Source organism: Macrosteles quadrilineatus, unplaced genomic scaffold, assembly GCF_028750875.1.
Source record: "Macrosteles quadrilineatus isolate MER2022 unplaced genomic scaffold, UCM_ALF_1.0 Scaffold_24__1_contigs__length_1734639, whole genome shotgun sequence".
NCBI lineage: Eukaryota > Metazoa > Arthropoda > Insecta > Hemiptera > Cicadellidae > Macrosteles > Macrosteles quadrilineatus.
In genome coordinates, this window is record NW_026542617.1 from 1618738 (window position 1) to 1645544 (window position 26807).

Genomic DNA, 26807 nt, shown 5'->3' on the forward strand with positions numbered 1-26807 from the left:
ACATTTTAAAATGTAACATGTTAAAATGTAACATATTAAAATGTAACATGTTAAAATGAAACATTTGATCATGTTAAAATTCAACATGTTAAAATGTAACATATTAAAATGTATTATGTTAAAATGTAACATGTTAAAATGTAATATGTTAAAATGTAACATGTTAAAATGTAACATCCTAAAATGTAACATTTTTAAATGTAACATGTTAAAATGTAACATGTTAAAATGTAATATGCTAAAATGTAACATGCTAAAATTTAACATCGTAAAATGTAACATGTTAAAATGCAACATGTTATAATGTAACATAATAAAATGTAACATGTTAAAATGTAACATTTTATCATGTTAAAATGTAACATGTAAAAACGTAATATGCTAAAATGTAACATGTTAAAATGTAACATCGTAAAATGTAACATTTTTAAATGTAACATGTTAAAATATAACATTTTATCATGTTAAAATGCAACATGTTAAAATATAACATGTTAAAATGTAACATATTAAAATGTAACATGCTAAAATGTAACAGTTTATCATGTTAAAATGCAACATAATAAGATGTAGAATATTAAGATGTAACATTTTAAAATGTAACATTTTATCATGTTAAAATGCAACATGTTAAAATGTAACATATTAAAATGTAACATGTTAAAATGTAACATGTTAAAATGTAATATGCTAAAATGTAACATGCTAAAATGTAACATCGTAAAATGTAACATTTTAAAATAAAACATGTTAAAATGTAACATTTTATCATGTTAAAATGCAACATGTTATAATGTAACATATTAAAATGTAACATGTTAAAATGTAACATTTTATCATGTTAAAATGTAACATGTAAAAACGTAATATGCTAAAATGTAACATGTTAAAATGTAACATCGTAAAATGTAACATTTTTAAATGTAACGTGTTAAAATGTAACATTTTATTATGTTAAAATGCAACATGTTAAAATGTAACATTTTATCATGTTAAAATGTAACATGTTAAAATGTAACATTTTATCATGTTAAAATGCAACATGTTAAAATGTAACATATTAAAATGTAACATGTTAAAATGTAACATGTTAAAATGTAATATGTTAAAATGTTACATGTTAAAATGTAACGTCGTAAAATGTAACATGTTAAAATGTAACATGTTAAAATGTAACATTTTAAAATGTAACATGTTAAAATGTAACATTTTAAAATGTAACATGTTAAAATGTAACATTTTAAAATGTAACATGTTAAAATGTAACATTTTAAAATGTAACAAGTTAAAATGTAACATTTTAAAATGTAACATGTTAAAATGTAACATTTTAAAATGTAACATGTTAAAATGTAACATTTTAAAATGTAACATGTTTAAATGTAACATTTTAAAATGTAACATGTTAAATGTAACATTTTATCATGTTAAAATGCAACATGTTAAAATGTAACATATTAAAATGTAACATTTTAAAATGTAACATATTAAAATGTATTATGTTAAAATGTAACATGTTAAAATGTAATATGTTAAAATGTAACATGTTAAAATGTAACATCCTAAAATTTAACACTTTAAAATGTAACATGGTAAAATGTAACATTTTATCATGTTAAAATGCAACATGTTAAAATGTAACATCCTAAAATGTAACATTTTAAAATGTAACATGTAAATGTTACATTTTATCATGTTAAAATGCAACATTTTAAAATGTAACATATTAAAATGTAACATGTTAAAATGTAACATATTAAAATGTATTATGTTAAAAAGTAACATGTTAAAATGTAATATGTTAAAATGTAACATAATAAAATGTAACATCGTAAAATGTAACATTGTAAAATGTAACATGTTAAAATGTAACATTTTATCATGTTAAAATGCAACATGTTAAAATGTAACATTAATGTAACATGTTAAAATGTAACACGTTAAAATGTAATATGCTAAAATGTAACTTGCTAAAATGTAACATCGTAAAATGTAACATTTGAAAATGTAACATTTTAAAATGTAACATGTTAAAATGTAACATGTTAAAATGTAATATGTTAAAATGTTACATGTTAAAATGTAACGTCGTAAAATGTAACATGTTAAAATGTAACATGTTAAAATGTAACATTTTAAAATGTAACATGTTAAAATGTAACATTTTAAAATGTAACATGTTAAAATGTAACATTTTAAAATGTAACATGTTAAAATGTAACATTTTAAAATGTAACATGTTTAAATGTAACATTTTATCATGTTAAAATGCAACATGTTAAAATGTAACATATTAAAATGTAACATGTTAAAATGTAACATATTAAAATGTATTATGTTAAAATGTAACATGTTAAAATGTAATATGTTAAAATGTAACATGTTAAAATGTAACATCCTAAAATGTAACATTTTTAAATGTAACGTGTTAAAATGTAACATTTTATTATGTTAAAATGCAACATGTTAAAATGTAACATTTTATCATGTTAAAATGCAACATGTTAAAATGTAACATATTAAAATTTAACATGTTAAAATGTAACATGTTAAAATGTAATATGTTAAAATGTTACATGTTAAAATGTAACGTCGTAAAATGTAACATGTTAAAATGTAACATGTTAAAATGTAACATTTTAAAATGTAACATGTTAAAATGTAACATTTTAAAATGTAACATGTTAAAATGTAACATTTTAAAATGTAACATGTTAAAATGTAACATTTTAAAATGTAACATGTTAAATGTAACATTTTATCATGTTAAAATGCAACATGTTAAAATGTAACATATTAAAATGTAACACGTTAAAATGTAACTTTTTATCATGTTAAAATGTAATATGCTAAAATGTAACATGTTAAAATGTAACATTTTAAAATGTAACATGTTAAAATGTAACATTTTAAAATATAACATGATAAAATGTAACATTTTATCATGTTAAAATGCAACATGTTAAAATGTAACATATTAAAATGTAACATATTAAAATGTAACATGTTAAAATGTAACACGTTAAAATGTAATATGCTAAAATGTAACATGTTAAAATGTAACATCGTAAAATGTAACATTTTTAATGTAACGTGTTAAAATGTAACATTTTAATATGTTAAAATGCAACATGTTAAAATGTAACATTTTATCATGTTAAATTGCAACATGTTAAAATGTAACATATTAAAATTTAACATGTTAAAATGTAACATGTTAAAATGTAACATATTAAAATGTAACACGTTAAAATGTAACATTTTATCATGTTAAAATGTAATATGCTAAAATGTAACATGTTAAAATGTAACACATTAAAATGTAACATGTTAAAATGTAACATTTTATCATGTTAAAATGCAACATGTTAAAATGTAACATATTAAAATGTATTATGTTAAAATGTAATATGTTAAAATGTAACATGTTAAAATGTAACATCCTAAAATGTAACATTTTAAAATGTAACATGGTAAAATGTAACATTTTATCATGTTAAAATGCAACATGTTAAAATGTAACATCCTAAAATGTAACATTTTATCATGTTAAAAAGCAACATTTTAAAATGTAACATATTAAAATATAACATGTTAAAATGTAACATATTAAAATGTATTATGTTAAAAAGTAACATGTTAAAATGTAATATGTTAAAATGTAACATGATAAAATGTAACATCGTAAAATGTAACATTTTAAAATGTAACATGTTAAAATGTAACATTTTATCATGTTAAAATGTAACATATTAAAATGTAACATATTAAAAAGTAACAAGTTAAAATGTAACATGTTAAAATGTAATATGTTAAAATGTTACATGTTAAAATGTAACATCCTAAAATGTAACATTTTAAAATGTAACATTGTAAAATGTAACATGTTAAAATGTAACGTCGTAAAATGTAACATGTTAAAATGTAACATGTTAAAATTGTAACATGTTAAAATGTAACATTTTAAAATAAAAAATGTTAAAATGTAACATTTTAAAATGTAACAAGTTAAAATGTAACATTTTAAAATGTAACATGTTAAAATGTAACATTTTAAAATGTAACATGTTAAAATGTAACATTTTTAAATGTAACATGTTAAAATGTAACTTGTTAAAATGTAACATATTAAAATGTAACATGTTAAAATGAAACATTTGATCATGTTAAAATGCAACATGTTAAAATGTAACATGTTAAAATGTAACATCCTAAAATTTAACATTTTTAAATGTAACATGTTAAAATGTAACATGTTAAAATGTAATATGCTAAAATGTAACATGCTAAAATTTAACATCGTAAAATGTAACATGTTAAAATGCAACATGTTATAATGTAACATATTAAAATGTAACATGTTAAAATATAACATGATAAAATGTAACATTTTATCATGTTAAAATGCAACATGTTAAAATGTAACATATTAAAATGTAACATATTAAAATGTAACATGTTAAAATGTAACACGTTAAAATGTAATATGCTAAAATGTAACATGTTAAAATGTAACATCGTAAAATGTAACATTTTTAATGTAACGTGTTAAAATGTAACATTTTAATATGTTAAAATGCAACATGTTAAAATGTAACATTTTATCATGTTAAATTGCAACATGTTAAAATGTAACATATTAAAATTTAACATGTTAAAATGTAACATGTTAAAATGTAACATATTAAAATGTAACACGTTAAAATGTAACATTTTATCATGTTAAAATGTAATATGCTAAAATGTAACATGTTAAAATGTAACACATTAAAATGTAACATGTTAAAATGTAACATTTTATCATGTTAAAATGCAACATGTTAAAATGTAACATATTAAAATGTATTATGTTAAAATGTAATATGTTAAAATGTAACATGTTAAAATGTAACATCCTAAAATGTAACATTTTAAAATGTAACATGGTAAAATGTAACATTTTATCATGTTAAAATGCAACATGTTAAAATGTAACATCCTAAAATGTAACATTTTATCATGTTAAAAAGCAACATTTTAAAATGTAACATATTAAAATATAACATGTTAAAATGTAACATATTAAAATGTATTATGTTAAAAAGTAACATGTTAAAATGTAATATGTTAAAATGTAACATGATAAAATGTAACATCGTAAAATGTAACATTTTAAAATGTAACATGTTAAAATGTAACATTTTATCATGTTAAAATGTAACATATTAAAATGTAACATATTAAAAAGTAACAAGTTAAAATGTAACATGTTAAAATGTAATATGTTAAAATGTTACATGTTAAAATGTAACATCCTAAAATGTAACATTTTAAAATGTAACATTGTAAAATGTAACATGTTAAAATGTAACGTCGTAAAATGTAACATGTTAAAATGTAACATGTTAAAATTGTAACATGTTAAAATGTAACTTTTTAAAATAAAAAATGTTAAAATGTAACATTTTAAAATGTAACAAGTTAAAATGTAACATTTTAAAATGTAACATGTTAAAATGTAACATTTTAAAATGTAACATGTTAAAATGTAACATTTTTAAATGTAACATGTTAAAATGTAACTTGTTAAAATGTAACATATTAAAATGTAACATGTTAAAATGAAACATTTGATCATGTTAAAATGCAACATGTTAAAATGTAACATGTTAAAATGTAACATCCTAAAATGTAACATTTTTAAATGTAACATGTTAAAATGTAACATGTTAAAATGTAATATGCTAAAATGTAACATGCTAAAATTTAACATCGTAAAATGTAACATGTTAAAATGCAACATGTTATAATGTAACATATTAAAATGTAACATGTTAAAATGTAACATTTTATCATGTTAAAATGTAACATTTTATCATGTTAAAATGTAACATTTTATCATGTTAAAATGTAACATGTAAAAACGTAATATGCTAAAATGTAACATGTTAAAATGTAACATCGTAAAATGTAACATTTTTAAATGTAACATGTTAAAATATAACATTTTATCATGTTAAAATGCAACATGTTAAAATATAATATGTTAAAATGTAACATATTAAAATGTAAAATGCTAAAATGTAACAGTTTATCATGTTAAAATGCAACATAATAAGATGTAGAATATTAAGATGTAACATTTTAAAATGTAACATTTTATCATGTTAAAATGCAACATGTTAAAATGTAACATATTAAAATGTAACATGTTAAAATGTAACATGTTAAAATGTAATATGCTAAAATGTAACATGCTAAAATGTAACATCGTAAAATGTAACATTTTAAAATAAAACATGTTAAAATGTAACATTTTATCATGTTAAAATGCAACATGTTATAATGTAACATATTAAAATGTAACATGTTAAAATGTAACATTTTATCATGTTAAAATGTAACATGTAAAAACGTAATATGCTAAAATGTAACATGTTAAAATGTAACATCGTAAAATGTAACATTTTTAAATGTAACGTGTTAAAATGTAACATTTTATTATGTTAAAATGCAACATGTTAAAATGTAACATTTTATCATGTTAAAATGTAACATGTTAAAATGTAACATTTTATCATGTTAAAATGCAACATGTTAAAATGTAACATATTAAAATGTAACATGTTAAAATGTAACATGTTAAAATGTAATATGTTAAAATGTTACATGTTAAAATGTAACGTCGTAAAATGTAACATGTTAAAATGTAACATGTTAAAATGTAACATTTTAAAATGTAACATGTTAAAATGTAACATTTTAAAATGTAACATGTTAAAATGTAACATTTTAAAATGTAACATGTTAAAATGTAACATTTTAAAATGTAACAAGTTAAAATGTAACATTTTAAAATGTAACATGTTAAAATGTAACATTTTAAAATGTAACATGTTAAAATGTAACATTTTAAAATGTAACATGTTTAAATGTAACATTTTAAAATGTAACATGTTAAATGTAACATTTTATCATGTTAAAATGCAACATGTTAAAATGTAACATATTAAAATGTAACATGTTAAAATGTAACATATTAAAATGTAACATGTTAAAATGTAACATCCTAAAATGTAACACTTTAAAATGTAACATGGTAAAATGTAACATTTTATCATGTTAAAATGCAACATGTTAAAATGTAACATCCTAAAATGTAACATTTTAAAATGTAACATGTAAATGTTACATTTTATCATGTTAAAATGCAACATTTTAAAATGTAACATATTAAAATGTAACATGTTAAAATGTAACATATTAAAATGTATTATGTTAAAAATTAACATGTTAAAATGTAATATGTTAAAATGTAACATGATAAAATGTAACATCGTAAAATGTAACATTGTAAAATGTAACATGTTAAAATGTAACATTTTATCATGTTAAAATGCAACATGTTAAAATGTAACATATTACAATGTAACATGATAAAATGTAACATTTTATCATGTTAAAATGCAACATGTTAAAATGTAACATATTAAAATGTAACATGTTAAAATGTAATATATTAAAATGTTACATGTTAAAATTTCACATTTTATCATGTTAAAATGCAACATGTTAAAATGTGACATAAATGTAACATGTTAAAATGTAACACGTTAAAATGTAATATGCTAAAATGTAACTTGCTAAAATGTAACATCGTAAAATGTAACATTTGAAAATGTAACATTTTAAAATGTAACATGTTAAAATGTAACATTTTATCATGTTAAAATGCAACATGTTAAAATGTAACATTGTATCATGTTAAAATGCAACATGTTAAAATGTAACATATTAAAATGTAACATTTTATCATGTTAAAATGCAACATGTTGAAATGTAACATATTAAAATGTAACATGTTAATATGTAACATTTTATCATGTTAAAATGCAACATGTTAAAATGTAACATATTAAAATGTAACATGTTAAAATGTAACATTTTATCATGTTAAAATGCAACATGTTAAAATGTAACATATTAAAATGTAACATGTTAAAATGTAACATGTTAAAATGTAACATGTTAAAAATGTAACATGTTAAAATGTAATATGTTAAAATGTTACATGTTAAAATGTAACATCCTAAAATGTAACATTTTAAAATGTAACATTGTAAAATGTAACATGTTAAAATGTAACATTTTAAAATGTAAAATGTTAAAATGTAACGTCGTAAAATGTAACATGTTAAAATGTAACATGTTAAAATGTAACATTTTAAAATGTAACATGTTAAAATGTAACATTTTAAAATGTAACATGTTAAAATGTAACATTTTAAGATGTAACATGTTATAATGTAACATTTTAAAATGTAACATGTTAAATGTAACATTTTATCATGTTAAAATGCAACATGTTAAAATGTAACATATTAAAATGTAACACGTTAAAATGTAACATTTTATCATGTTAAAATGTAATATGCTAAAATGTAACATGTTAAAATGTAACATTTTAAAATGTAACATGTTAAAATGTAACATGTTAAAATGTAACATTTTAAAATAAAAAATGTTAAAATGTAACATTTTAAAATGTTACAAGTTAAAATGTAACATTTTAAAATAAAAAATGTTAAAATGTAACATTTTAAAATGTAATATGTTAAAATGTAACATATTAAAATGTATTATGTTAAAAATTAACATGTTAAAATGTAATATGTTAAAATGTAACATGATAAAATGTAACATCGTAAAATGTAACATTGTAAAATGTAACATGTTAAAATGTAACATTTTATCATGTTAAAATGCAACATGTTAAAATGTAACATATTACAATGTAACATGATAAAATGTAACATTTTATCATGTTAAAATGCAACATGTTAAAATGTAACATATTAAAATGTAACATGTTAAAATGTAATATATTAAAATGTTACATGTTAAAATTTCACATTTTATCATGTTAAAATGCAACATGTTAAAATGTGACATAAATGTAACATGTTAAAATGTAACACGTTAAAATGTAATATGCTAAAATGTAACTTGCTAAAATGTAACATCGTAAAATGTAACATTTGAAAATGTAACATTTAAAAATGTAACATGTTAAAATGTAACATTTTATCATGTTAAAATGCAACATGTTAAAATGTAACATTATATCATGTTAAAATGCAACATGTTAAAATGTAACATATTAAAATGTAACATTTTATCATGTTAAAATGCAACATGTTGAAATGTAACATATTAAAATGTAACATGTTAATATGTAACATTTTATCATGTTAAAATGCAACATGTTAAAATGTAACATATTAAAATATAACATGTTAAAATGTAACATTTTATCATGTTAAAATGCAACATGTTAAAATGTAACATATTAAAATGTAACATGTTAAAATGTAACATGTTAAAATGTAATATGTTAAAATGTTACATGTTAAAATGTAACATCCTAAAATGTAACATTTTAAAATGTAACATTGTAAAATGTAACATGTTAAAATGTAACATTTTAAAATGTAAAATGTTAAAATGTTACATGTTAAAATGTAACGTCGTAAAATGTAACATGTTAAAATGTAACATTTTAAAATGTAACATGTTAAAATATAACATGTTAAAATGTAACATTTTAAAATGTAACATGTTAAAATGTAACATTTTAAAATGTAACATGTTAAAATGTAACATTTTAAAATGTAACATGTTAAAATGTAACATGTTAAAATGTAACATGTTAAAATGTAACATTTTAAAATAAAAAATGTTAAAATGTAACATATTAAAATGTAACACGTTAAAATGTAACATTTTATCATGTTAAAATGTAATATGCTAAAATGTAACATGTTAAAATGTAACATGTTAAAATGTAACAAGTTAAAATGTAACATTTTAAAATAAAAAATGTTAAAATGTAACATTTTAAAATATAACATGTTAAAATGTAACATATTAAAATGTATTATGTTAAAAAGTAACATGTTAAAATGTAATATGTTAAAATGTAACATGATAAAATGTAACATCGTAAAATGTAACATTTTAAAATGTAACATGTTAAAATGTAACATTTTATCATGTTAAAATGTAACATATTAAAATGTAACATATTAAAAAGTAACAAGTTAAAATGTAACATGTTAAAATGTAATATGTTAAAATGTTACATGTTAAAATGTAACATCCTAAAATGTAACATTTTAAAATGTAACATTGTAAAATGTAACATGTTAAAATGTAACGTCGTAAAATGTAACATGTTAAAATGTAACATGTTAAAATTGTAACATGTTAAAATGTAACATTTTAAAATAAAAAATGTTAAAATGTAACATTTTAAAATGTAACAAGTTAAAATGTAACATTTTAAAATGTAACATGTTAAAATGTAACATTTTAAAATGTAACATGTTAAAATGTAACATTTTTAAATGTAACATGTTAAAATGTAACTTGTTAAAATGTAACATATTAAAATGTAACATGTTAAAATGAAACATTTGATCATGTTAAAATGCAACATGTTAAAATGTAACATGTTAAAATGTAACATCCTAAAATTTAACATTTTTAAATGTAACATGTTAAAATGTAACATGTTAAAATGTAATATGCTAAAATGTAACATGCTAAAATTTAACATCGTAAAATGTAACATGTTAAAATGCAACATGTTATAATGTAACATATTAAAATGTAACATGTTAAAATATAACATGATAAAATGTAACATTTTATCATGTTAAAATGCAACATGTTAAAATGTAACATATTAAAATGTAACATATTAAAATGTAACATGTTAAAATGTAACACGTTAAAATGTAATATGCTAAAATGTAACATGTTAAAATGTAACATCGTAAAATGTAACATTTTTAATGTAACGTGTTAAAATGTAACATTTTAATATGTTAAAATGCAACATGTTAAAATGTAACATTTTATCATGTTAAATTGCAACATGTTAAAATGTAACATATTAAAATTTAACATGTTAAAATGTAACATGTTAAAATGTAACATATTAAAATGTAACACGTTAAAATGTAACATTTTATCATGTTAAAATGTAATATGCTAAAATGTAACATGTTAAAATGTAACACATTAAAATGTAACATGTTAAAATGTAACATTTTATCATGTTAAAATGCAACATGTTAAAATGTAACATCCTAAAATGTAACATTTTATCATGTTAAAAAGCAACATTTTAAAATGTAACATATTAAAATATAACATGTTAAAATGTAACATATTAAAATGTATTATGTTAAAAAGTAACATGTTAAAATGTAATATGTTAAAATGTAACATGATAAAATGTAACATCGTAAAATGTAACATTTTAAAATGTAACATGTTAAAATGTAACATTTTATCATGTTAAAATGTAACATATTAAAATGTAACATATTAAAAAGTAACAAGTTAAAATGTAACATGTTAAAATGTAATATGTTAAAATGTTACATGTTAAAATGTAACATCCTAAAATGTAACATTTTAAAATGTAACATTGTAAAATGTAACATGTTAAAATGTAACGTCGTAAAATGTAACATGTTAAAATGTAACATGTTAAAATTGTAACATGTTAAAATGTAACTTTTTAAAATAAAAAATGTTAAAATGTAACATTTTAAAATGTAACAAGTTAAAATGTAACATTTTAAAATGTAACATGTTAAAATGTAACATTTTAAAATGTAACATGTTAAAATGTAACATTTTTAAATGTAACATGTTAAAATGTAACTTGTTAAAATGTAACATATTAAAATGTAACATGTTAAAATGAAACATTTGATCATGTTAAAATGCAACATGTTAAAATGTAACATGTTAAAATGTAACATCCTAAAATGTAACATTTTTAAATGTAACATGTTAAAATGTAACATGTTAAAATGTAATATGCTAAAATGTAACATGCTAAAATTTAACATCGTAAAATGTAACATGTTAAAATGCAACATGTTATAATGTAACATATTAAAATGTAACATGTTAAAATGTAACATTTTATCATGTTAAAATGTAACATTTTATCATGTTAAAATGTAACATTTTATCATGTTAAAATGTAACATGTAAAAACGTAATATGCTAAAATGTAACATGTTAAAATGTAACATCGTAAAATGTAACATTTTTAAATGTAACATGTTAAAATATAACATTTTATCATGTTAAAATGCAACATGTTAAAATATAATATGTTAAAATGTAACATATTAAAATGTAAAATGCTAAAATGTAACAGTTTATCATGTTAAAATGCAACATAATAAGATGTAGAATATTAAGATGTAACATTTTAAAATGTAACATTTTATCATGTTAAAATGCAACATGTTAAAATGTAACATATTAAAATGTAACATGTTAAAATGTAACATGTTAAAATGTAATATGCTAAAATGTAACATGCTAAAATGTAACATCGTAAAATGTAACATTTTAAAATAAAACATGTTAAAATGTAACATTTTATCATGTTAAAATGCAACATGTTATAATGTAACATATTAAAATGTAACATGTTAAAATGTAACATTTTATCATGTTAAAATGTAACATGTAAAAACGTAATATGCTAAAATGTAACATGTTAAAATGTAACATCGTAAAATGTAACATTTTTAAATGTAACGTGTTAAAATGTAACATTTTATTATGTTAAAATGCAACATGTTAAAATGTAACATTTTATCATGTTAAAATGTAACATGTTAAAATGTAACATTTTATCATGTTAAAATGCAACATGTTAAAATGTAACATATTAAAATGTAACATGTTAAAATGTAACATGTTAAAATGTAATATGTTAAAATGTTACATGTTAAAATGTAACGTCGTAAAATGTAACATGTTAAAATGTAACATGTTAAAATGTAACATTTTAAAATGTAACATGTTAAAATGTAACATTTTAAAATGTAACATGTTAAAATGTAACATTTTAAAATGTAACATGTTAAAATGTAACATTTTAAAATGTAACAAGTTAAAATGTAACATTTTAAAATGTAACATGTTAAAATGTAACATTTTAAAATGTAACATGTTAAAATGTAACATTTTAAAATGTAACATGTTTAAATGTAACATTTTAAAATGTAACATGTTAAATGTAACATTTTATCATGTTAAAATGCAACATGTTAAAATGTAACATATTAAAATGTAACATGTTAAAATGTAACATATTAAAATGTAACATGTTAAAATGTAACATCCTAAAATGTAACACTTTAAAATGTAACATGGTAAAATGTAACATTTTATCATGTTAAAATGCAACATGTTAAAATGTAACATCCTAAAATGTAACATTTTAAAATGTAACATGTAAATGTTACATTTTATCATGTTAAAATGCAACATTTTAAAATGTAACATATTAAAATGTAACATGTTAAAATGTAACATATTAAAATGTATTATGTTAAAAATTAACATGTTAAAATGTAATATGTTAAAATGTAACATGATAAAATGTAACATCGTAAAATGTAACATTGTAAAATGTAACATGTTAAAATGTAACATTTTATCATGTTAAAATGCAACATGTTAAAATGTAACATATTACAATGTAACATGATAAAATGTAACATTTTATCATGTTAAAATGCAACATGTTAAAATGTAACATATTAAAATGTAACATGTTAAAATGTAATATATTAAAATGTTACATGTTAAAATTTCACATTTTATCATGTTAAAATGCAACATGTTAAAATGTGACATAAATGTAACATGTTAAAATGTAACACGTTAAAATGTAATATGCTAAAATGTAACTTGCTAAAATGTAACATCGTAAAATGTAACATTTGAAAATGTAACATTTTAAAATGTAACATGTTAAAATGTAACATTTTATCATGTTAAAATGCAACATGTTAAAATGTAACATTGTATCATGTTAAAATGCAACATGTTAAAATGTAACATATTAAAATGTAACATTTTATCATGTTAAAATGCAACATGTTGAAATGTAACATATTAAAATGTAACATGTTAATATGTAACATTTTATCATGTTAAAATGCAACATGTTAAAATGTAACATATTAAAATGTAACATGTTAAAATGTAACATTTTATCATGTTAAAATGCAACATGTTAAAATGTAACATATTAAAATGTAACATGTTAAAATGTAACATGTTAAAATGTAACATGTTAAAAATGTAACATGTTAAAATGTAATATGTTAAAATGTTACATGTTAAAATGTAACATCCTAAAATGTAACATTTTAAAATGTAACATTGTAAAATGTAACATGTTAAAATGTAACATTTTAAAATGTAAAATGTTAAAATGTAACGTCGTAAAATGTAACATGTTAAAATGTAACATGTTAAAATGTAACATTTTAAAATGTAACATGTTAAAATGTAACATTTTAAAATGTAACATGTTAAAATGTAACATTTTAAGATGTAACATGTTATAATGTAACATTTTAAAATGTAACATGTTAAATGTAACATTTTATCATGTTAAAATGCAACATGTTAAAATGTAACATATTAAAATGTAACACGTTAAAATGTAACATTTTATCATGTTAAAATGTAATATGCTAAAATGTAACATGTTAAAATGTAACATTTTAAAATGTAACATGTTAAAATGTAACATGTTAAAATGTAACATTTTAAAATAAAAAATGTTAAAATGTAACATTTTAAAATGTTACAAGTTAAAATGTAACATTTTAAAATAAAAAATGTTAAAATGTAACATTTTAAAATGTAATATGTTAAAATGTAACATATTAAAATGTATTATGTTAAAAATTAACATGTTAAAATGTAATATGTTAAAATGTAACATGATAAAATGTAACATCGTAAAATGTAACATTGTAAAATGTAACATGTTAAAATGTAACATTTTATCATGTTAAAATGCAACATGTTAAAATGTAACATATTACAATGTAACATGATAAAATGTAACATTTTATCATGTTAAAATGCAACATGTTAAAATGTAACATATTAAAATGTAACATGTTAAAATGTAATATATTAAAATGTTACATGTTAAAATTTCACATTTTATCATGTTAAAATGCAACATGTTAAAATGTGACATAAATGTAACATGTTAAAATGTAACACGTTAAAATGTAATATGCTAAAATGTAACTTGCTAAAATGTAACATCGTAAAATGTAACATTTGAAAATGTAACATTTTAAAATGTAACATGTTAAAATGTAACATTTTATCATGTTAAAATGCAACATGTTAAAATGTAACATTATATCATGTTAAAATGCAACATGTTAAAATGTAACATATTAAAATGTAACATTTTATCATGTTAAAATGCAACATGTTGAAATGTAACATATTAAAATGTAACATGTTAATATGTAACATTTTATCATGTTAAAATGCAACATGTTAAAATGTAACATATTAAAATGTAACATGTTAAAATGTAACATTTTATCATGTTAAAATGCAACATGTTAAAATGTAACATATTAAAATGTAACATGTTAAAATGTAACATGTTAAAATGTAATATGTTAAAATGTTACATGTTAAAATGTAACATCCTAAAATGTAACATTTTAAAATGTAACATTGTAAAATGTAACATGTTAAAATGTAACATTTTAAAATGTAAAATGTTAAAATGTTACATGTTAAAATGTAACGTCGTAAAATGTAACATGTTAAAATGTAACATTTTAAAATGTAACATGTTAAAATATAACATGTTAAAATGTAACATTTTAAAATGTAACATGTTAAAATGTAACATTTTAAAATGTAACATGTTAAAATGTAACATTTTAAAATGTAACATGTTATAATGTAACATTTTAAAATGTAACATGTTAAATGTAACATTTTATCATGTTAAAATGCAACATGTTAAAATGTAACATATTAAAATGTAACACGTTAAAATGTAACATTTTATCATGTTAAAATGTAATATGCTAAAATGTAACATGTTAAAATGTAACATGTTAAAATGTAACATGTTAAAATGTAACATTTTAAAATAAAAAATGTTAAAATGTAACATTTTAAAATGTAACAAGTTAAAATGTAACATTTTAAAATAAAAAATGTTAAAATGTAACATTTTAAAATGTAACATGTTAAAATGTAACTTGTTAAAATGTAACATATTAAAATGTAACATGTTAAAATGAAACATTTGATCATGTTAAGATGCAACATGTTAAAATGTAACATATTAAAATGTATTATGTTAAAATGTAACATGTTAAAATGTAATATGTTAAAATGTAACATGTTAAAATGTAACATCCTAAAATGTAACATTTTAAAATGTAACATGTTAAAATGTAACATGTTAAAATGTAATATGCTAAAATGTAACATGCTAAAATTTAACATCGTAAAATGTAACATGTTAAAATGCAACATGTTATAATGTAACATATTAAAATGTAACATGTTAAAATGTAACATTTTATCATGTTAAAATGTAACATGTAAAAACGTAATATGCTAAAATGTAACATGTTAAAATGTAACATCGTAAAATGTAACATGTTAAAATGTAACATGTTAAAATGTTATATGTTAAAATGTTACATGTTAAAATGTAACGTCGTAAAATGTAACATTTTAAAATGTAACATGTTAAAATGTAACATTTTAAAATGTAACAAGTTAAAATGTAACATTTTAAAATGTAACATGTTAAAATTTAACATTTTAAAATGTAACATGTTAAAATGTAACATTTTAAAATGTAACATGTTTAAATGTAACATCCTAAAATGTAACACTTTAAAATGTAACATGGTAAAATGTAACATTTTATCATGTTAAAATGCAACATGTTAAAATGTAACATCCTAAAATGTAACATGTTAAAATGTAATATGTTAAAATGTTACATGTTAAAATGTAACATCCTAAAATGTAACATTTTAAAATGTAACATTGTAAAATGTAACATGTTAAAATGTAACGTCGTAAAATGTAACATGTTAAAATGTAACATGTTAAAATTGTAACATGTTAAAATGTAACATTTTAAAATAAAAAATGTTAAAATGTAACATTTTAAAATGTAACAAGTTAAAATGTAACATTTTAAAATGTAACATGTTAAAATGTAACATTTTAAAATGTAACATGTTAAAATGTAACATTTTTAAATGTAACATGTTAAAATGTAACTTGTTAAAATGTAACATATTAAAATGTAACATGTTAAAATGAAACATTTGATCATGTTAAAATGCAACATGTTAAAATGTAACATGTTAAAATGTAACATCCTAAAATTTAACATTTTTAAATGTAACATGTTAAAATGTAACATGTTAAAATGTAATATGCTAAAATGTAACATGCTAAAATTTAACATCGTAAAATGTAACATGTTAAAATGCAACATGTTATAATGTAACATATTAAAATGTAACATGTTAAAATATAACATGATAAAATGTAACATTTTATCATGTTAAAATGCAACATGTTAAAATGTAACATATTAAAATGTAACATATTAAAATGTAACATGTTAAAATGTAACACGTTAAAATGTAATATGCTAAAATGTAACATGTTAAAATGTAACATCGTAAAATGTAACATTTTTAATGTAACGTGTTAAAATGTAACATTTTAATATGTTAAAATGCAACATGTTAAAATGTAACATTTTATCATGTTAAATTGCAACATGTTAAAATGTAACATATTAAAATTTAACATGTTAAAATGTAACATGTTAAAATGTAACATATTAAAATGTAACACGTTAAAATGTAACATTTTATCATGTTAAAATGTAATATGCTAAAATGTAACATGTTAAAATGTAACACATTAAAATGTAACATGTTAAAATGTAACATTTTATCATGTTAAAATGCAACATGTTAAAATGTAACATATTAAAATGTATTATGTTAAAATGTAATATGTTAAAATGTAACATGTTAAAATGTAACATCCTAAAATGTAACATTTTAAAATGTAACATGGTAAAATGTAACATTTTATCATGTTAAAATGCAACATGTTAAAATGTAACATCCTAAAATGTAACATTTTATCATGTTAAAAAGCAACATTTTAAAATGTAACATATTAAAATATAACATGTTAAAATGTAACATATTAAAATGTATTATGTTAAAAAGTAACATGTTAAAATGTAATATGTTAAAATGTAACATGATAAAATATAACATCGTAAAATGTAACATTTTAAAATGTAACATGTTAAAATGTAACATTTTATCATGTTAAAATGTAACATATTAAAATGTAACATATTAAAAAGTAACAAGTTAAAATGTAACATGTTAAAATGTAATATGTTAAAATGTTACATGTTAAAATGTAACATCCTAAAATGTAACATTTTAAAATGTAACATTGTAAAATGTAACATGTTAAAATGTAACGTCGTAAAATGTAACATGTTAAAATGTAACATGTTAAAATTGTAACATGTTAAAATGTAACTTTTTAAAATAAAAAATGTTAAAATGTAACATTTTAAAATGTAACAAGTTAAAATGTAACATTTTAAAATGTAACATGTTAAAATGTAACATTTTAAAATGTAACATGTTAAAATGTAACATTTTTAAATGTAACATGTTAAAATGTAACTTGTTAAAATGTAACATATTAAAATGTAACATGTTAAAATGAAACATTTGATCATGTTAAAATGCAACATGTTAAAATGTAACATGTTAAAATGTAACATCCTAAAATGTAACATTTTTAAATGTAACATGTTAAAATGTAACATGTTAAAATGTAATATGCTAAAATGTAACATGCTAAAATTTAACATCGTAAAATGTAACATGTTAAAATGCAACATGTTATAATGTAACATATTAAAATGTAACATGTTAAAATGTAACATTTTATCATGTTAAAATGTAACATTTTATCATGTTAAAATGTAACATTTTATCATGTTAAAATGTAACATGTAAAAACGTAATATGCTAAAATGTAACATGTTAAAATGTAACATCGTAAAATGTAACATTTTTAAATGTAACATGTTAAAATATAACATTTTATCATGTTAAAATGCAACATGTTAAAATATAATATGTTAAAATGTAACATATTAAAATGTAAAATGCTAAAATGTAACAGTTTATCATGTTAAAATGCAACATAATAAGATGTAGAATATTAAGATGTAACATTTTAAAATGTAACATTTTATCATGTTAAAATGCAACATGTTAAAATGTAACATATTAAAATGTAACATGTTAAAATGTAACATGTTAAAATGTAATATGCTAAAATGTAACATGCTAAAATGTAACATCGTAAAATGTAACATTTTAAAATAAAACATGTTAAAATGTAACATTTTATCATGTTAAAATGCAACATGTTATAATGTAACATATTAAAATGTAACATGTTAAAATGTAACATTTTATCATGTTAAAATGTAACATGTAAAAACGTAATATGCTAAAATGTAACATGTTAAAATGTAACATCGTAAAATGTAACATTTTTAAATGTAACGTGTTAAAATGTAACATTTTATTATGTTAAAATGCAACATGTTAAAATGTAACATTTTATCATGTTAAAATGTAACATGTTAAAATGTAACATTTTATCATGTTAAAATGCAACATGTTAAAATGTAACATATTAAAATGTAACATGTTAAAATGTAACATGTTAAAATGTAATATGTTAAAATGTTACATGTTAAAATGTAACGTCGTAAAATGTAACATGTTAAAATGTAACATGTTAAAATGTAACATTTTAAAATGTAACATGTTAAAATGTAACATTTTAAAATGTAACATGTTAAAATGTAACATTTTAAAATGTAACATGTTAAAATGTAACATTTTAAAATGTAACAAGTTAAAATGTAACATTTTAAAATGTAACATGTTAAAATGTAACATTTTAAAATGTAACATGTTAAAATGTAACATTTTAAAATGTAACATGTTTAAATGTAACATTTTAAAATGTAACATGTTAAATGTAACATTTTATCATGTTAAAATGCAACATGTTAAAATGTAACATATTAAAATGTAACATGTTAAAATGTAACATATTAAAATGTAACATGTTAAAATGTAACATCCTAAAATGTAACACTTTAAAATGTAACATGGTAAAATGTAACATTTTATCATGTTAAAATGCAACATGTTAAAATGTAACATCCTAAAATGTAACATTTTAAAATGTAACATGTAAATGTTACATTTTATCATGTTAAAATGCAACATTTTAAAATGTAACATATTAAAATGTAACATGTTAAAATGTAACATATTAAAATGTATTATGTTAAAAATTAACATGTTAAAATGTAATATGTTAAAATGTAACATGATAAAATGTAACATCGTAAAATGTAACATTGTAAAATGTAACATGTTAAAATGTAACATTTTATCATGTTAAAATGCAACATGTTAAAATGTAACATATTACAATGTAACATGATAAAATGTAACATTTTATCATGTTAAAATGCAACATGTTAAAATGTAACATATTAAAATGTAACATGTTAAAATGTAATATATTAAAATGTTACATGTTAAAATTTCACATTTTATCATGTTAAAATGCAACATGTTAAAATGTGACATAAATGTAACATGTTAAAATGTAACACGTTAAAATGTAATATGCTAAAATGTAACTTGCTAAAATGTAACATCGTAAAATGTAACATTTGAAAATGTAACATTTTAAAATGTAACATGTTAAAATGTAACATTTTATCATGTTAAAATGCAACATGTTAAAATGTAACATTGTATCATGTTAAAATGCAACATGTTAAAATGTAACATATTAAAATGTAACATTTTATCATGTTAAAATGCAACATGTTGAAATGTAACATATTAAAATGTAACATGTTAATATGTAACATTTTATCATGTTAAAATGCAACATGTTAAAATGTAACATATTAAAATGTAACATGTTAAAATGTAACATTTTATCATGTTAAAATGCAACATGTTAAAATGTAACATATTAAAATGTAACATGTTAAAATGTAACATGTTAAAATGTAACATGTTAAAAATGTAACATGTTAAAATGTAATATGTTAAAATGTTACATGTTAAAATGTAACATCCTAAAATGTAACATTTTAAAATGTAACATTGTAAAATGTAACATGTTAAAATGTAACATTTTAAAATGTAAAATGTTAAAATGTAACGTCGTAAAATGTAACATGTTAAAATGTAACATGTTAAAATGTAACATGTTAAAATGTAACATTTTAAAATGTAACATGTTAAAATGTAACATTTTAAGATGTAACATGTTATAATGTAACATTTTAAAATGTAACATGTTAAATGTAACATTTTATCATGTTAAAATGCAACATGTTAAAATGTAACATATTAAAATGTAACACGTTAAAATGTAACATTTTATCATGTTAAAATGTAATATGCTAAAATGTAACATGTTAAAATGTAACATTTTAAAATGTAACATGTTAAAATGTAACATGTTAAAATGTAACATTTTAAAATAAAAAATGTTAAAATGTAACATTTTAAAATGTTACAAGTTAAAATGTAACATTTTAAAATAAAAAATGTTAAAATGTAACATTTTAAAATGTAATATGTTAAAATGTAACATATTAAAATGTATTATGTTAAAAATTAACATGTTAAAATGTAATATGTTAAAATGTAACATGATAAAATGTAACATCGTAAAATGTAACATTGTAAAATGTAACATGTTAAAATGTAACATTTTATCATGTTAAAATGCAACATGTTAAAATGTAACATATTACAATGTAACATGATAAAATGTAACATTTTATCATGTTAAAATGCAACATGTTAAAATGTAACATATTAAAATGTAACATGTTAAAATGTAATATATTAAAATGTTACATGTTAAAATTTCACATTTTATCATGTTAAAATGCAACATGTTAAAATGTGACATAAATGTAACATGTTAAAATGTAACACGTTAAAATGTAATATGCTAAAATGTAACTTGCTAAAATGTAACATCGTAAAATGTAACATTTGAAAATGTAACATTTTAAAATGTAACATGTTAAAATGTAACATTTTATCATGTTAAAATGCAACATGTTAAAATGTAACATTATATCATGTTAAAATGCAACATTTTAAAATGTAACATGTTAAAATATAACATGTTAAAATGTAACATTTTAAAATGTAACATGTTAAAATGTAACATTTTAAAATGTAACATGTTAAAATGTAACATTTTAAAATGTAACATGTTATAATGTAACATTTTAAAATGTAACATGTTAAATGTAACATTTTATCATGTTAAAATGCAACATGTTAAAATGTAACATATTAAAATGTAACACGTTAAAATGTAACATTTTATCATGTTAAAATGTAATATGCTAAAATGTAACATGTTAAAATGTAACATGTTAAAATGTAACATGTTAAAATGTAACATTTTAAAATAAAAAATGTTAAAATGTAACATTTTAAAATGTAACAAGTTAAAATGTAACATTTTAAAATAAAAAATGTTAAAATGTAACATTTTAAAATGTAACATGTTAAAATGTAACTTGTTAAAATGTAACATATTAAAATGTAACATGTTAAAATGAAACATTTGATCATGTTAAGATGCAACATGTTAAAATGTAACATATTAAAATGTATTATGTTAAAATGTAACATGTTAAAATGTAATATGTTAAAATGTAACATGTTAAAATGTAACATCCTAAAATGTAACATTTTAAAATGTAACATGTTAAAATGTAACATGTTAAAATGTAATATGCTAAAATGTAACATGCTAAAATTTAACATCGTAAAATGTAACATGTTAAAATGCAACATGTTATAATGTAACATATTAAAATGTAACATGTTAAAATGTAACATTTTATCATGTTAAAATGTAACATGTAAAAACGTAATATGCTAAAATGTAACATGTTAAAATGTAACATCGTAAAATGTAACATGTTAAAATGTAACATGTTAAAATGTTATATGTTAAAATGTTACATGTTAAAATGTAACGTCGTAAAATGTAACATTTTAAAATGTAACATGTTAAAATGTAACATTTTAAAATGTAACAAGTTAAAATGTAACATTTTAAAATGTAACATGTTAAAATTTAACATTTTAAAATGTAACATGTTAAAATGTAACATTTTAAAATGTAACATGTTTAAATGTAACATCCTAAAATGTAACACTTTAAAATGTAACATGGTAAAATGTAACATTTTATCATGTTAAAATGCAACATGTTAAAATGTAACATCCTAAAATGTAACATTTTAAAATGTAACATGTAAATGTTACATTTTATCATGTTAAAATGCAACATTTTAAAATGTAACATATTAAAATGTAACACGTTAAAATGTAACATATTAAAATGTATTATGTTAAAAATTAACATGTTAAAATGTAATATGTTAAAATGTAACATGATAAAATGTAACATCGTAAAATGTAACATTGTAAAATGTAACATGTTAAAATGTAACATTTTATCATGTTAAAATGCAACATGTTAAAATGTAACATATTACAATGTAACATGATAAAATGTAACATTTTATCATGTTAAAATGCAACATGTTAAAATGTAACATATTAAAATGTAACATGTTAAAATGTAATATATTAAAATGTTACATGTTAAAATTTCACATTTTATCATGTTAAAATGCAACATGTTAAAATGTGACATAAATGTAACATGTTAAAATGTAACACGTTAAAATGTAATATGCTAAAATGTAACTTGCTAAAATGTAACATCGTAAAATGTAACATTTGAAAATGTAACATTTTAAAATGTAACATGTTAAAATGTAACATTTTATCATGTTAAAATGCAACATGTTAAAATGTAACATTGTATCATGTTAAAATGCAACATGTTAAAATGTAACATATTAAAATGTAACATTTTATCATGTTAAAATGCAACATGTTGAAATGTAACATATTAAAATGTAACATGTTAATATGTAACATTTTATCATGTTAAAATGCAACATGTTAAAATGTAACATATTAAAATGTAACATGTTAAAATGTAACATTTTATCATGTTAAAATGCAACATGTTAAAATGTAACATATTAAAATGTAACATGTTAAAATGTAACATGTTAAAATGTAACATGTTAAAAATGTAACATGTTAAAATGTAATATGTTAAAATGTTACATGTTAAAATGTAACATCCTAAAATGTAACATTTTAAAATGTAACATTGTAAAATGTAACATGTTAAAATGTAACATTTTAAAATGTAAAATGTTAAAATGTTACATGTTAAAATGTAACGTCGTAAAATGTAACATGTTAAAATGTAACATGTTAAAATGTAACATTTTAAAATGTAACATGTTAAAATGTAACATTTTAAAATGTAACATGCTAAAATGTAACATTTTAAGATGTAACATGTTATAATGTAACATTTTAAAATGTAACATGTTAAATGTAACATTTTATCATGTTAAAATGCAACATGTTAAAATGTAACATATTAAAATGTAACACGTTAAAATGTAACATTTTATCATGTTAAAATGTAATATGCTAAAATGTAACATGTTAAAATGTAACATTTTATCATGTTAAAATGCAACATGTTAAAATGTAACATATTACAATGTAACATGATAAAATGTAACATTTTATCATGTTAAAATGCAACATGTTAAAATGTAACATATTAAAATGTAACATGTTAAAATGTAATATATTAAAATGTTACATGTTAAAATTTCACATTTTATCATGTTAAAATGCAACATGTTAAAATGTGACATAAATGTAACATGTTAAAATGTAACACGTTAAAATGTAATATGCTAAAATGTAACTTGCTAAAATGTAACATCGTAAAATGTAACATTTGAAAATGTAACATTTTAAAATGTAACATGTTAAAATGTAACATTTTATCATGTTAAAATGCAACATGTTAAAATGTAACATTATATCATGTTAAAATGCAACATGTTAAAATGTAACATATTAAAATGTAACATTTTATCATGTTAAAATGCAACATGTTGAAATGTAACATATTAAAATGTAACATGTTAATATGTAACATTTTATCATGTTAAAATGCAACATATTAAAATGTAACATATTAAAATGTAACATGTTAAAATGTAACATTTTATCATGTTAAAATGCAACATGTTAAAATGTAACATATTAAAATGTAACATGTTAAAATGTAACATGTTAAAATGTAACATGTTAAAATGTAATATGTTAAAATGTTACATGTTAAAATGTAAGATCCTAAAATGTAACATTTTAAAATGTAACATTGTAAAATGTAACATGTTAAAATGTAACATTTTAAAATGTAAAATGTTAAAATGTTACATGTTAAAATGTAACGTCGTAAAATGTAACATGTTAAAATGTAACATGTTAAAATGTAACATTTTAAAATGTAACATGTTAAAATGTAACATTTTAAAATGTAACATGTTAAAATGTAACATTTTAAAATGTAACATGTTATAATGTAACATTTTAAAATGTAACATGTTAAATGTAACATTTTATCATGTTAAAATGCAACATGTTAAAATGTAACATATTAAAATGTAACACGTTAAAATGTAACATTTTATCATGTTAAAATGTAATATGCTAAAATGTAACATGTTAAAATGTAACATGTTAAAATGTAACATGTTAAAATGTAACATTTTAAAATAAAAAATGTTAAAATGTAACATTTTAAAATGTAACAAGTTAAAATGTAACATTTTAAAATAAAAAATGTTAAAATGTAACATTTTAAAATGTAACATGTTAAAATGTAACTTGTTAAAATGTAACATATTAAAATGTAACATGTTAAAATGAAACATTTGATCATGTTAAGATGCAACATGTTAAAATGTAACATATTAAAATGTATTATGTTAAAATGTAACATGTTAAAATGTAATATGTTAAAATGTAACATGTTAAAATGTAACATCCTAAAATGTAACATTTTAAAATGTAACATGTTAAAATGTAACATGTTAAAATGTAATATGCTAAAATGTAACATGCTAAAATTTAACATCGTAAAATGTAACATGTTAAAATGCAACATGTTATAATGTAACATATTAAAATGTAACATGTTAAAATGTAACATTTTATCATGTTAAAATGTAACATGTAAAAACGTAATATGCTAAAATGTAACATGTTAAAATGTAACATCGTAAAATGTAACATGTTAAAATGTAACATGTTAAAATGTTATATGTTAAAATGTTACATGTTAAAATGTAACGTCGTAAAATGTAACATTTTAAAATGTAACATGTTAAAATGTAACATTTTAAAATGTAACAAGTTAAAATGTAACATTTTAAAATGTAACATGTTAAAATGTAACATTTTAAAATGTTACATGTTAAAATGTAACATTTTAAAATGTAACATGTTTAAATGTAACATTTTAAAATGTAACATGTTAAATGTAACATTTTATCATGTTAAAATGCAACATGTTAAAATGCAACATGTTAAAATGTAACATATTAAAATGTAACATGTTAAAATGTAACATATTAAAATGTATTATGTTAAAATGTAACATGTTAAAATGTAATATGTTAAAATGTAACATGTTAAAATGTAACATCCTAAAATGTAACACTTTAAAATGTAACATGGTAAAATGTAACATTTTATCATGTTAAAATGCAACATGTTAAAATGTAAAATCCTAAAATGTAACATTTTAAAATGTAACATGTA